Here is a 14750-nt window from a genome sequence, read left to right as displayed (position 1 = left end):
AGGGCTTGTAATTACAAAAAGGAATGTACCGTGCACACCGTGTTTGTCCATCGTACTATTACAGCTTGGAAGTGACCCGGGTGGCTCAGTGCGCCTCACCGGCATCGCTGAAATCCTGGGTTCGAATCCCGTTCCTGTCCGTGGTGGAGCGGCTGGGGAATCTGTGTGTCGACCAGTTGTCAATTGTATGGATCTCGGAGGTAGTGCTAAGATATCCACTTCCCTGGGCCGTTCTCGAACTTGGTGGATTCCACTGCTCGGGTGAGAGTTCCGAATCTAGCTGATGATGCAATCGCGATTAAAAAAAAAATTGGGGAAAGACTTGATTTAAATAATAATGTCGCTGTTTGTTTGTTCAGAGAATCCTTATCCAGCTTGAAGAGGCGAGTTCAAGAGCCCTGCTTTGAAATGTTTTCCTCGGTCCTTGCCGGGAAACCCAGAGAACAAATCAAACCACTCCACACCGGAGAAGCAACACAGAACACACACGCACGCGCGCGCAATTTAATTTCTCGTTTAATTCGCTATAAGTTACAGTCGTAAGCAAAACCAGACAAGTTCCACTCTGCAAGACGTAAAAACCAGTTCCCGGGCGCACGTCCGTGAAGTGTTCGGCGATACCGGGCGCGGAGATGGACCTGCCGACCTCTGACCTGGGAACGAGTTGGAGTGCGATTGTGCGTAAGTCGCCACGAGGGGCCGTGTCAGAAGCCCAGGAGGCCCAAGTAAACTTTACACTTAAACTTCTTATTTATTCTACCAGGCGTAAGGCCCACTGAGCTATAGAGCTCTATTTTTGCAGAAGCGACCTGGCCACAAGTGGCTTACGTGGAAATCGATAGTAGCCACATACTCGAAACGCGTGATTCTAAATGTGGAGGAACACAACTGAAGGACCCGGAGAAAGATCCACGCGACGACTTGGGAGAGAGACGCGCAAACTCCAAATATACAACGGGCGTCAGGGTCTGGATCAAACCCATGGCCTCCCAGTACACCAGGCGATGTAGTTAACATCTCGCCACCAGGGGGGGGGGGGGTGCTCAAGATGGATGGGTGGCAGCGCCTTGCCCCCAATGTGCAACACACTGGCAGGCAGGTACCCCTATCCACCCCAGCCCCTCGTGCTCGCAGCCATTGCCGCCGCGTCATCGTCACCGCCCCAGAATCGCGAATTCGCAGCAGCGACACTGGCGGCGTGTGCCGTTCGTCGAGATTGTTCCGAAACTCGTCGTCTGATTGGGTTCGACTGTACGTGGAGGTGGGCAGCTGGCGTGTGGCCGAGTTCGACAGGGGTGGGGGGTGGGGGGCCCTCCTGAAAAGGCCGACGCGGGGCCGCTGGCGCGTATACGACCATCGCCCCCGGTTGACGCCCTGTCCCGTCAGCGTGGTGGCGGCTCATCGAGCCGCTCTCGTCCAAGGGTCTTGCGGTGGCAGCCACCGTTAACGCTCGGCGTCGATTGAAATCGGTCAACCTCTAATAATAATTGAATAATTTACTACATTTTTCCAGACGAGCCACGAGTCGGACTTGTTCACAGGAGGGTTCTTGTGGTGCTCGCTACGCTTTGCTGTCCACGAGATGTTTGCAGCCAGTGAGTGGTGAGCAACCCGGAGAAACACCCCAACGCCGTACAGATGGAAACAGACGGCGATTCGTCCACTATGTGTCCTGCCTTCTCGCGGGCCGATCGATCGAGCGTAATTCAACAATGCAGTTCGTCTACATGTGTTATCTTTCAAATAAACACGTGTTTAACGCGAACCTGTGCAAATACATCACAGTCATGAATGCAATTGGGTCTGGCAGTCGTCGCAACGTTTTTGTCAAGGAGCGGTGCATTGCACGTGGACAATCACGGCAGCCAAACACAGTCCGTTCTTCTATAACGCTGTGCGTCATTTTCACAACGCGAATTGGATATAACGCGATGAATGCATTGGGGAAACGTTTGTTTTTATATAACGCGGATGCGAATTGGATATAACGCGATCGAGTGAGTGGAACAACATCGAGCGCAAGTAGGAACAAGTGGTCGTGCGTCTGCCTCGGCGTAGCGTCGTCTCGCAAGGCGGGATGCTGCTGGATGCTACCCACGCACCTCACTGTGCTTTACCCTGTTATATGTTACTGATTATAATGTGATCTTTCCGGCACGTGGTGTTCTTCAGGAACGCAACTACCGCGTTACAGGAGGACAGGCTGTAGTCCTCTAAACGCATGTTTCTGAATGTGGAGTGAAAACAGAGGAGAGGACCCGGAGAAGAATCCACACGACCACGGGGAGAGCGTGAGAGACGCGCAGACTCCAAATACACAGCAGGCGTCAGGGTTGGGATCGAACCCACGACCTCCTGCAGAGCAGGCGATGTTGCTAACATCTCGCCATCTTCTTGGTTCTTTCGGTAAAGTCACGTAGAAGGGAAATGATAAAAAATAAAACATAATAAAATACAATTCTCACGACGTTTCGGCCACAACGCAAGCAGCCGTCCTCAGGTGAAGAACAGGTCTGTCGGAAAGACAGCGTCTGAATTAACAAGACCTGTTCTTCACCTGAGGACGGCTGCTTGCGTTGTGGCCGAAACGTCGTGAGAATTTATTTTATTGTTTTATTTTTATTATTTTATTACTTCCCTTCTACGTGACTTTACCCAAAGAACCAAGAAGATGAATCCCTGCAGTCACGAAAGCTTTACATCGAAATCTCGCCATCTCTCTCAAAGCCGGGAGCACAGCAGCCGCGCCCCGCACATCATCTCGGTGATGATCTCGGCTCGGCTTTTGAGCCACGCGGTGGAGCGGCAGCGACCGGGCGCCCATTGCGACAACTGCGTCCTCAACCTCTCGCCCCGCCACTCGATCCGCACTTTGAATAGCACGGATTGCAAGGCGGCCCGAAGTCAATGAAGACGCGGCCTCTGCCGTGATGCGCGCACCGACCGCTTGATCGGCGGTGCTCAACTCCGTAGCTAGCGCCCTGAGCCAGTTGTGGAAATTCCACATTGCTACGGCAAGGCGGGGGGAGATGTACCCCGCGGGCAACTGCTGCGGACTTTCCCCACTTAGTGGTGCTCGCTTTATCCTTCCCGAAAGGGTGATGAGCCGGCTTGAGCCCCGGACTGAAGTTGATCCACACCGCGTCAATCTTCACACGTTCGGATTCTGCACGACGACTGGCGCCCAGTGGGTCGCCCTCGCCCGGGCCGCGTCTCTCTTGAACGTTCACGAGCAGAGCAGCGGTGGACGCCCCGGCGCTTGGCACGGGAGAACGCGCACGGCGGCTGTGAGAATTGAGCCATCAGCTGTGCCAACTCTGCCCTCCATAAGCCCCCACCCCACCTCCCCACGCACCAGGCTTTGAGTGCCCACGCTCCTGTCCGACGGAAGTGGGGTGGGTGGGTGGGTGGGGGGCTGAGTGGCACTGACGGCCCCCCGAGACAGCTGCCCCAGCCTGCATCCTGCAGACGGCCATCTGCCGGCGTCGTCAAAATCCCTCCTCACATCGCCGCCTCCTTTGTCACAAAAGCCCTCGCGAGTCCCTTTGTGTGCGTGCTGTGCGCGTCGGGAACAGGGCGGGCTCCGGCTACGCAGCGCCACGCTCTGAGGCCGTCAATAAGGGCACTTGGAACGATTTTTTTCGCGAGAAATCCTGGGGGAGGAGAGGGGAATTCCCCCCTTCTCCTCCTGCAGCTGTTGTCTGGCACACGGGGAGGGTGGGGGAGAAGAACCGCTCTGCGGGGTTTTCGAATGGATTCCTCGTGATGCAGAGGGCCACACTGACCTATGACCCGGCCTGCACAGAGGTCGGCACACTGACCTATGACCCGGCCTGCACAGAGGTCGGCACACTGACCTATGACCCGGCCTGCACAGAGGGAAGGCACACTAACCTATGAGCTTGCCTACACAGAGGTCGGCACACTGACCTATGACCCGGCCTGCACAGAGGGAAGGCACACTGACCTATGACCCGGCCTACACAGAGGTCGGCACACTGACCTATAAGTGGGATGGGAGGTCAAGAAAATGCAGTGAATGGGGAACAAGACACGTGAATGGGAGAAGGGAAAGAGTGGGAATCGAGAAGACTGTGATGGAGACGCAACAGAGAAACGTGAGCAGGAGGGTCAGGAGAGATGATGGAGGAAGAGGCTGCATCCGGGTCTCGCTGCTGCTGCTGCACGGCGTCTGTTTTCACAGCAGGTGGTGGGGGGAGAGGGGGAGGGCACTCACAGAAGTAGCCACGTGGTGTACGGGAGGCTTGAGCTGATTTCGGCAGAGAGATGAGTCACAAGCGGTGCCTTACGGAGCGTATTCAATCCCGGCTTGTGGCCGGCCAGGGCTCACTGATGAGGCCCCCGTAAGGACAGAAACTGTATCCAGGAACGCTGCGGGCTGACCCATAATGCATTTCTGCAGGATGTAAACGCGCACCCACTTAATTTCAAATGCACATTCTAGAAAACCTCTCCGAATAATTTATGTGAAAAGTTCACGAGCAGTAAAACAGCGGTCGAAATGCCAATGTGGAAGTGGCGGAGTGACACCAACTATTTGTCCTGTCGCATCCCAACGCACTCGCTGCCGTACGCATGTTGTATGTTGAACTTCTTTAGCACCCTACGTAAGCAGCAGGTGGAAGGACAACAAACTAAACACAAAGGCAGCTCTAAAGAAATGAATTCTCGCTCAAGATTTAAAAGTGCCAGAGCTCAAGTGGCCTCCTAATATCGGATGGAAGAGCGTTCCAGACGGCCGCAGAAGCGCTTCCGAAAGCTCGCGATGTGGTGACGGCCAGCCAAACTCCGCTGCTGCGAGGACGACCGATGTTTGCGTGATGATGGTTTATGCTCCTTGACGAGATCAGGGAGGTATAATTATTATTATTTGGGTGGTGGTTCATTTGTGGCAAGCACTTTAGTGAGTGATGAGCGCGACCTCACAGCAAGCAACGTGTTCGCTCGGCACACCGGAGGCCAATGCAGCTCGGCGAGCACTGGGACGGACACGGGCGGAACCTGCCGCTGCCTCCGCGTGGAGGAGGAGACCTCGTGGCGTGTGGGACGGGAGCCGAGAACGGAGCCGCTGATGGACTCGGCTCGGCAGCAAGTGGCGGTGAGGCGCGTTTCCACCACTCATCGCCGCGGTGGCTAGGAGATGTTAACTGCCTCGCCTGGTGTGCAGGAGGTCGTGGGTTCGATCCAGACTCTGACGCCTGCTGCTGTATTTTTTTTAGTTTGCGTGTCTCTCTCATCATCGCCACGGTGGCTAGGAGATGTTAACTACCTCGCCTGGTATGCAGGAAGTCGTGGGTTCGATCCAGACTCTGACGCCTGCTGCTGTATTTTTGGGGTTTGCGTGTCTATCTCTCTCTCATCATCATCATCATCATCACGGTGGCTAGGAGATGTTAACTGCCTCGCCTGGTATACAGGAGGTCGTGGGTTCGATCCAGACTCTGACGCCTGCTGCTGTATTTTTGGAGTTTGCGTCACTCTCTCTTATCATCATCACTGTGGCTAGGATATGTTAACTGCCTCGCCTGGTATACAGGAGGTCGTAGATTCGATTCAGACCCTGACGCCTGCTGTATATTTGGAGTTTGCGTGTCTCTCCATCTCTCAACGGTCGCGTGGATTTTTCTCCGGGTCCTCCGGTTTCCCCCTCCACATTTAGAATCAACATCACGCGTTTAGAGTATTTGGCTGCTATTTCCACACGATGAGCCACTTCGTTGAGCTATCATTTGTGGCCAAGGAGCTTCTTAAACACATTTCTGCTGCGGAGGGCGCTGCTGGTAGGAACGTTGGGTTGCTCGGTCAATGGCCTGCAGGGTCAACGGCGGCGTGGTGTATTCCGCAAATATGCCCGACTGCGAGGGCGGGCACAAGCCGGCGTGAGTAGGTTAAACGTTGAGTTTTATCAGGGAACCACGGGGTGACCAGCCCCTCCCCACCCTCCCCTCTCCACCCAGCCCCACCCCTCAAATTTTTGGATGCACGACGGACGGACGGACACAATAATCCCCTGTGGGCTGGTGGAACCAGGTGGTTCCTACGAGTAAAATAGCTACATAGCTCAATGGGCTTTACCTGGTATAATATAAATAGTTTAGTTCTAGTTTAGAGAAATACAATTCAAACGAACGGCCAATTCACAACGCAAGATCATGCCGTGGTGCAGTGGTGACGCGCGTTCATCGCAGCAAGAAGGGCCCAGAGTTCGATTTCGTGGCTTGAGCACCTTGCCCGCGTTGGCTTTCTTCTGCCCCCTGTGCTGCGCGGCCTCGCCTACGAGGCATCCCAGCTTCCTCCCACAGGCAACACGACCAAATGTAGCTCGCGGCAACTCCGAGGGGTTGCCCGAGGTGCGATTGCACGCGGCGACATCGTTCCCCTGACTTGCGAAGAACTTGCAAGAGACTTGGTAAACAAACGATCCCCTTCGTAATGTATTGTAATACATTATATGTGCAATTATAATAAACAGTGTGTAACAATTTTTTTTACTGGGTAGTAAGTGTTATTTACTAATTGCTTATGCCTCAAAAGTACAGAAAATGGGTATTAATCTCATCAACTTTGCTTTTGTGACCAGGACAGTGATATTTTGAAATGTACCTATTTTCAATGAGACAACGTCCACATAAAGTCCTGGTCACAAAAGCAAAGTTCGTGTGGAATAATCCCCATTTTCTATACTTTCTATGCATAAGCAATTTAAAAAAATAGCACTAACTACCCAAGAACAAAAGTCGTGTTACAAAGTGTAACGATTGGAGCTTGCGTAGTCGGGCGGGCAACAACCTTGCGTGTGTGAGGTTGCCTGGTTGCCACCCAAGTTGGGTCCACCGGTCGTGCTGCGCATGGAACACGTTGGCCCACGACGTTGGCGGCACGTTCGCCATGGCCACGGTACTTCCACGTGAGGGTCGTCAAGCGGCTCCGCTCGTTCACCACAGTCGGCCTGGTCGCCCCGCGGGGTGAGCGCAACTTTGCGATGCTGGGACCGGCCAAACGCAGCCAAACTCAGCGGCCAACCCGCGACATCCGTGCAGCAGCAGTGGCAGCGGCGGCGTTGCCAGACAATCAATGGCGCCATTGATTATATAATCGTCACCGGTGTTGGCCGTGAGCGGGAATCGAACTCGGGTGGCCGGGTTCGTAGCGTAGCGTGCTAACCGCTACACCACCGCTCCTCACTCATGCGGACGCGCAGACACACGAACGCAGACACACGCAGTGTGTCTTTGTACGCGTGAGTACACACACACACAACAACCGCAGTTCGCCACTAAGTGGCGGTGACGTCACCACGGCGCGTATGTGTGTCAATGCGACTTTGTATATTTACGCGAGTCTGAGCGTACGTGTTGGTGTGTGTGTATCTGTGTGTGGGGAGCGGTGGCGCAGTGGATAGCGCTGCACCGCGCTACGAACCCAGCCACCCGAGTTAAATTCCCGCTCACGACCAACAACAGTGGCGGGGAATATTCCAACCGGTCCTGGGCACCCCCTAGATCGACTCAGCCTTAAACGAGTACCCGGTGCGGTATGTAAACATCGACACTGGGGAGACAAAGGCGGCCGGGCGTAGTTCTGGCCACACCGCCGCCTTATGAGCGCGCGCCGTTTCCGACCTCCATATGCGCGACTCCGTTAACAGCACTTGCCCCGACAGCCGGCGTGGGCTACACACGAGGGGGGGAAACTTTGTCTTTGGGGCGTGTAAAAAAGAGGAAGCGGATCTGCCTGTGAAGTGTCTGGCGCGTCACGTGCTGTGTAGACCCCCCCCCTCACTTACCCCCCCACCCCTTGCCCCCCCCACTTACCCCCCCACCCCTCGCCCCAATCCAGCAACAGCTGCAGCGGAACGTGGGGGGGGGGGGGGGGGGCTATGTTGGGCCACTCGCGACGAGCGGTCGGAATCCGCGGCGACAATCGAGGTAATTCCTGCGGTCTGGGTATTATGGGCCACAGCACGAGATATGACCCCCCCCCCAACCCCCCATCCTCTACCCCGTGCCCCCCCCGTCCCCCGTGACGGCACTCGCAAGAATGGGCTGCATTGTGTGGGGTTGGCCGCACATTCACAACCGTGAAAACGAAGACGCGGTGATTCTTAAACGGGGTTGTAGTCGTCTGCGTCTCACCATCAGCAGTGTGCGATGACACTACAAGTGTTAGTTTGCCACTTGAATGCCGATGGGCCGCTACGGTGGCGAGGAGATGTTGACTACCTCGCCCGGTATGCAGGAGGTCGTGGGTTCGATCCCGACCCTGACGACGCTTGCTGCTGTATATTTCGAGTTTGCGTGTCTCTCTCTCCCAGTGGTTGCGTGGATTTTTCTTCGGGTTCTCTGGTTTTTTCCCTCCACATTTAGAAACATTAAAAAAAGTTTCGTTTTTAGTTTGGAAAACACGGCTGCTTTTCGGCGCATCATCCTGTTGTATCTGTTTATTAGATTATCGACATTGTCCTGTGCACAGACTGCCCCCCGCCATAGGAACGTGGAATTCCCACCACTGGCCCAGTACGTATGTTGACCTTATTTTGCACCGCACGTAGCCGACAGAGCTCATCGGAGGTGCGGGAACGGACAACCAACTGAACACAAAAATAAACTCTGAATAAATTATTTTCAATTTAGAAATTGTAAAAGTGCCACAGCTCCAGTGGCTTCCTTCTAGCGGAAGGAAGAGCGTTCCAGACGGCCGCAGAGGCGCGTCTGAAAGCGCGCGATGCCGTGACCGCCTTTGTTCGCTGCTGAGATGATGGCCGGAGTTCGAGTGATGAGGTTTATGCTCCTTGACTAACCATCATCACGCGAACTCCGGTGACACAAGTGAAAATCGCCGCCACGCTAGATTCGGCAGGGAGAAGCTCTGAATGTTTCTGAATTCAATGCCCGTCATGAAAACACAGTATCATCCCACCGAACCCTCGCCCCACCCACCCCCCGCTTCAATACAAACCACATCGGCGTGTCTCACTCGCCAGTCGCACCAAGCGCTGTGTGGGGGAGGGGGGGGGGGGCTGTGAGCCACACGCCCGTGGGCATCGACATTCTGCAGCACGCCAATGTCACGCCACATGCGAGGAGGGATGGTGGCAGGGCGGACCTAGAGGTCAAAATCCGTCCAGAAATCGCCGTTGGCTTTCCCATCGATTCCTCTTTTCATCCGTGGGTCCAGCAGCCCGGCACGCAACTTTCGAGTCCGATTTGGCCGTGAATTGGTCACGGGGCTTCAGACGCGCGCGTGCGTGCGGGCGGGCGAGCGCGTGCGTCTCTCCACCTCGTCACGGTCATCGCGTCGCCACCGGGCTTGGACGTTTGCTGGCGAGGCGGTGCGGCAAACATTTGCGCCGTGCGGTGCGGATGGGGGAGGGAGGGTCGCTGGTCTCGCAAATAGCTCGCGGCAGTCAACGGCGCCGTCGATTTATAATCATCCACGTGTCGGTTTACGGTTCCAACTATTTCACCGACATCTCGTAAAACTGTGACCGCGCGGAGCCGCGGTTAGCGCCCCCCCCCCCACTCCGCTCGCTACTTCTCGCGCGCGCAAGCCGGCTGCGAATTCAAATCCCAGCCAGGGTTTCGGTTCAGCCCATCAACTCCATTAGTGTCCATAAAATAGGTACCACTTTGCAGCAAGTCAACAGTTTTTGTGCTGCGGAGAGACCCTGTCCCCCCGCCCCCGCCATAGGAATGGGGAATTTCCTCCACTTGGCTGAAAGCTCACCGATGGTTCGAGCAGGGAGACAGACACTTTGACGGAGTTTGTGTGGGAAGTTACTTGAAGGATATTGATGTAAGCATCAGCTGTTCCAAAGAGAGCAGATGACTTGCTCGCCAATGAACCGCCTTATACAGGTATCCATGACTGTCAACCCGTTCTTTCACCCCGTATTCTTGTACAGGGAAATTGAGTTTTCGGGTCCATACGGCGTTCAGACGTTTCGATAGGGCATTTTTTGTTGTCTATTTGTTTGTGTTTCTCCCTTGCGATGGGACCTTGTAGGGTGAACGTTGATATTTATAAGGGCACGGGGTGACCAATAAGGTCTGAATTGGTCTGTAATAAGGTGGGGCACTGATAAGGGGTTGACAGGTGTGGCTATCGGTCAAGACACTGACCTGTGAGGCGGTCTACACAGGTAAGCACACTGACATTTGATGCGGCCTACATAGGAGCTCAGCCACGGGGACTGGTGTTGTAGGATAAATGTCAAAAGCCAGTTAAGGTTGTTCCTATGGTGGCATAAGAATGATGATAAAGAAGGATGACGGTGTTTATAGGTGACAGATACCAATGCAATGGCAACCTTGGAATTTAACACGATAAATATCACTTTTGGAATAATTTGGGGCCAAATTACAAACACCCCCTGCCCTACCCCACCATAATTTTAGTTTCAAACATTTCTCCAAAAGCAGTGGTTCCAACAATATTGTTAAATGTACGACTTTAAATAAAAACGTACGGATTTTCCTATGAGACGTCCCCCCGCCTCACCTAAGATTTCTGCCGAGAAAGGGGCACCTCACCCGGGTAATTCGCTCGGCCCGCACGGGGTGGGTGGGTGGCTTGTCGATCTTGTCAAACGTGTCGAGACAAAAACATTTTTAGACGCGGCGCAATCCGACAGCTGTTACAACAGCAGCGTCCTCGATGCTGCAGCCACGCCACAAATATAACCGCGGAGGGCGATTCCAAACGAGATTCCCGTCGTGTTCGCGCTGGTGGGGTGTGGTGGGGGGCCATTCGGACAAGGTCCAGGCCAGCCAACTCAAGATTCCGCGTTGTTGAATCCATCCGGGGGCTCTGCGGCCATTGCACATCCCTGCCGGAACGACGCAAGCGTGGTGCCGTCTCCACCTTGAACGACAACACAAATAGGAGTGCGACACTCGGGGCGACGAGATTCCAACTACGAGCGGTGACCATTTATTTATCAGCCGCGCTCAGAACGACGTCGGTGGCGTCAGGCTGACGCCTTATCGTCTGCTTTGACTTACAATGCCCGTGCGGATGCCGCGTCGTGGTTTGGCCGCCTCCTCGATGGGACGCGCGAAGACGCCGGGCTCTTAAAACCGTGACCTTTAACCTCAAGTTTAAACTTATATTCGGGGGGTTGGGTGGGCGTGTGAGTATGCAACAGTTGGCACAGTAGGGGGGCACAGGTGGTGCTCGGCCACTCGTCTCAGTAAGTCGCCCCGTGGGGGCACCTGTGCAGGGCCTGCCCCGTTACCTCCTGCCGGCGGGCGTTCGACACTTCACGTGGCCTCAACGTGCACCTAGCCTGGCACAAGCGCCGTGGTGACGTCGCCGCCACAGTGGCGAATGGCGGTGGTTGTTGTTGTGTGGGGAGCAGTGGGGGAGCGGTTAGCGCTACGCTGCGCTACGAACCTGGCGACCCGGGTTCGATTCCCGCTCGCGGCCACCAACACCATCAGTGACGAATATCTGAAGCGGTACCTGGTCCTCCCCTAGGACGACTCGGCCTCAAATGAGCACCTGGTGCGGTGTGTAGTAAACATCTGCCACTGGGGAGACAAAGGCGGTCGGACGTGGTGCTGGCCACCCACCCATCCCTCCACGTGTTCCACATTGCGATTTTGGACGATTTTTGACCCCCCCCCCCTTCGTCACACGGTGCCACAAAAAGTCAGACCCCCCTCAAATGACGTCACAAAGCTCTGCCCCCCCAAATAAAAATAAAACATGCTTCAAATCGCTTTAAACTATTGTCATTGTAGTGCGTATTTAATGTGGCGCTGTACTCTGATGTTGTAGGAGAACACATTTATTAAAAAGTCTATATAAATAAGCAGAACGTGATGTCTTCATTTAAAGGTCGCTCGCTCCGCAGATGAATCCGCGCGGCTGCTCGGCTCGGCTGGCGCGCGAGTGACGCGCGCGCGGATTCGTCGTGAACGCGAACGGACAGCAGGGGGGCCGGGGGGGGGGGGTCACCCCTGGGGGGGGTGGGGGTCACCCCTGGGGGGGGGGGGGGGGGGTCACCCCTGGAGGGGGTGGGGGTCACCCCTTCAACGAAGGCCGTGGGGCCACGCAGGAGTGGAGCTGGCATCTGACTTGGCAAGAGAGGCCGGCTTCACCCCGACACCCACCCGAAGGCTTTGGTGGTGGTGGTGGTGGCGGTACAGCAATTCCCCCATTTACGTCTTCCCCTCCCCCCCTCCCTCCCCCATTTTACGTCGTTTCGCAAATACGTCGCCACTTTGTTATTGACACCGCTACTAGCGGGCGAGACGTCGTGCTCAGATTGTCAACGTTGTGTATTTACTCTCCAACACGGATTGGCCACGTTCTGTTCACGTGACAAACCTTCACTAATTGGCTGTGTCGGGTGGTGGCGGGTTTAACGACACGTGTATATATTTATACGCGATCTAACCCAAACAAAAACGTCTTATGGATGATATTGGTCGCGAAAGCCTACCATGTGTTCAACTACTCAATTCACGTCGCCTCAACCCCCCCCGCCCCCACTCCACGTCACCGTCGTTTCTCGTGATCCATCCCCTCTCTCAGCCTCCACCACCATCACAACCACCACCACCACAACCACCACCACCACAACCACCACCACCACAACCACCACCACCACCGGCCCCGTCAATCGCTTCGATTGATATTTGCCGTCGCACCTTTACATGAACGTGCCCCCCCCCCCCCCCGACGTACACTGGGGCAATGGCTGTGGATGCCTCTGTAAGAAGGTCTGAGCCAGCCCTGCCGAGACCACGACTTTAAATCCGCGATCTCGGCTCAGCGAGATGAAACCGCGTTCTCAAGCGACCCGCGGCGATCGTCTCGGCCCGCTCGCCACTTTTGAAAGGACACATTTTTAAAAAAATCAATAAAAATAATGAACCACCAACGAGGAACATTTTGGGCGCTTTTGCCGAAATCAGGAGAGCCTGAACAAGCCGTGAAATAAAACGCAGGGCGATCCATTTATAGATACCCCGCGCGTTCGTGCCGTCGTTAGTCATTCAGGACTCTCCGTGCATCGCGGCTCTCGAAGCGTTGAGGGGTTTTTTGTTTTTGCAAATTTGGAGAGAGAAAAAAATGGCAAATGACCCTCAATTATTCTGAAGAGGCGATTGAAAAATTGCGGAAAACGACACGAGGCAAAAGTGTTTCTGGAGCGTGATAATGGGCGTCTTACGTTTATTGAGAGAGAGAGGCTTGACAACAATGACACGCATTTCCTCTGCGCTGTAATGTCCCGAATTATTTGAGCGGGGTATCTCGAAATGGACCACCTTGCATATCCACTCCACTGGGAGCCCAATAATGGAGAGAAGCTGCCGAATCTGGATTTTCACACCCTCATGCCGCTCTGCAGCAATGAAAATGTGAATGTTGTATTATTACGCGCCAATTTACCCGTGCGTAATAATACAAAATTAAGACTCATTTTCAGGAGCGTTCTGCCAAGACTTTTGTAGTAGGGCGGGGGCGATGTTGCTGCCGCTGCTGCCGCTGCTGCTGCTGCTGTGTAATCCCACATTAGTAATTCACAGGTAATAAATATTATGCATCTATGTTGAACTTCTGTCCCAGCGTACGTAGCCAACCGTGCTAATCGGAGGTGCCACATTCTATGTTTAAATTAGCTGTGGGAGGAAACCCATGCCGAACAAGGGGAGAGAACACACAAACATCCCACACAGGAAGGCTGCCGAGTCAGGAATCGAACCCATGGTCCCTTCTTGCCGAGACGACAGCATTGCGCTGTGATGCCGGGACCTGCCGTCCACGGGGAGTTCAAGAGAGGGGGCTCTTTCCTCCCCGTCTCTCCGCAGGTCCCAGCTGTTGAGCGTGTTTAGTCTAAGGTCAGACAAACATCTAACGGCCGCGTAGTGGCACGAACAACTGACAAGACGGCGTCCCTTCTTGGCTAATTACAAAACATCCCCACTCACGAGCGCGTCTTTACTCGATTTAAAAGAACATTGAATGGCGCCCATTGATTACACTGGTCAACAACAACCAAAATTCTGGCCTGGACTTTTGCAGCTGTTCTAGACTAATTTCAGTGTGCCGATTCCAAATCTGATCTCAGATTTGCTCTATCACATCTCATTTTTATGCTATCGGCATACCCCATTTTCATTGATTTTACCCGAAATTAACTGTCACTTATGATTGCAAGTTGTTGCGAGTCAGTGACTGCTTTAGTGTTAAAATATGGTGCTGTATTTATAGGATAGTGTGTTTATTATATCATTTCATGTAGATATCCACATTTATTTAATATTTTTCTTCAGCAGTTTTTATTGAAAATGCAATATTTGAGATCTAAAAAACCTGATGTGATAGACAAAAACTGATGCCAGATTTGGAATCAGCACCCCAAAATGACCTTATAACCGTTGGAATACCTTATGCCAGAAAAAGTGTGTTGACCAGTGTTATCGCAAGTTCTAGGACCCGTGTCGGAAATTCCACGAAATCCCACGGCAAGGGCCAACATCTCAGGAGGACAACACCGCAGTGGTTGTCACCCAGGCGGCAGTGTCGATGACGATGGTGCCGGAGTGTTTCCAGGCTGTGCTTATAAATCCCTGCCAACGCAGGTTGCTTTTTAGTTTTCATGATGACAGTAACGCCGCTCTCGATTCATCCAGGAGCGCCGAACGGAGAGTCTCAAGGCCCTCCTGGAGGAGGGCGCCGCTGCCTTGCGATAGTTGCCCAGTTTGGCTTCACGCACT

This window comes from Lethenteron reissneri, chromosome 27, assembly GCF_015708825.2.
Source record: "Lethenteron reissneri isolate LAM-NWPU_2019-01 chromosome 27, ASM1570882v1, whole genome shotgun sequence".
Classification (NCBI taxonomy): Eukaryota; Metazoa; Chordata; class Hyperoartia; order Petromyzontiformes; family Petromyzontidae; genus Lethenteron; species Lethenteron reissneri.
Note: the sequence above shows the minus strand (reverse complement) of the source record.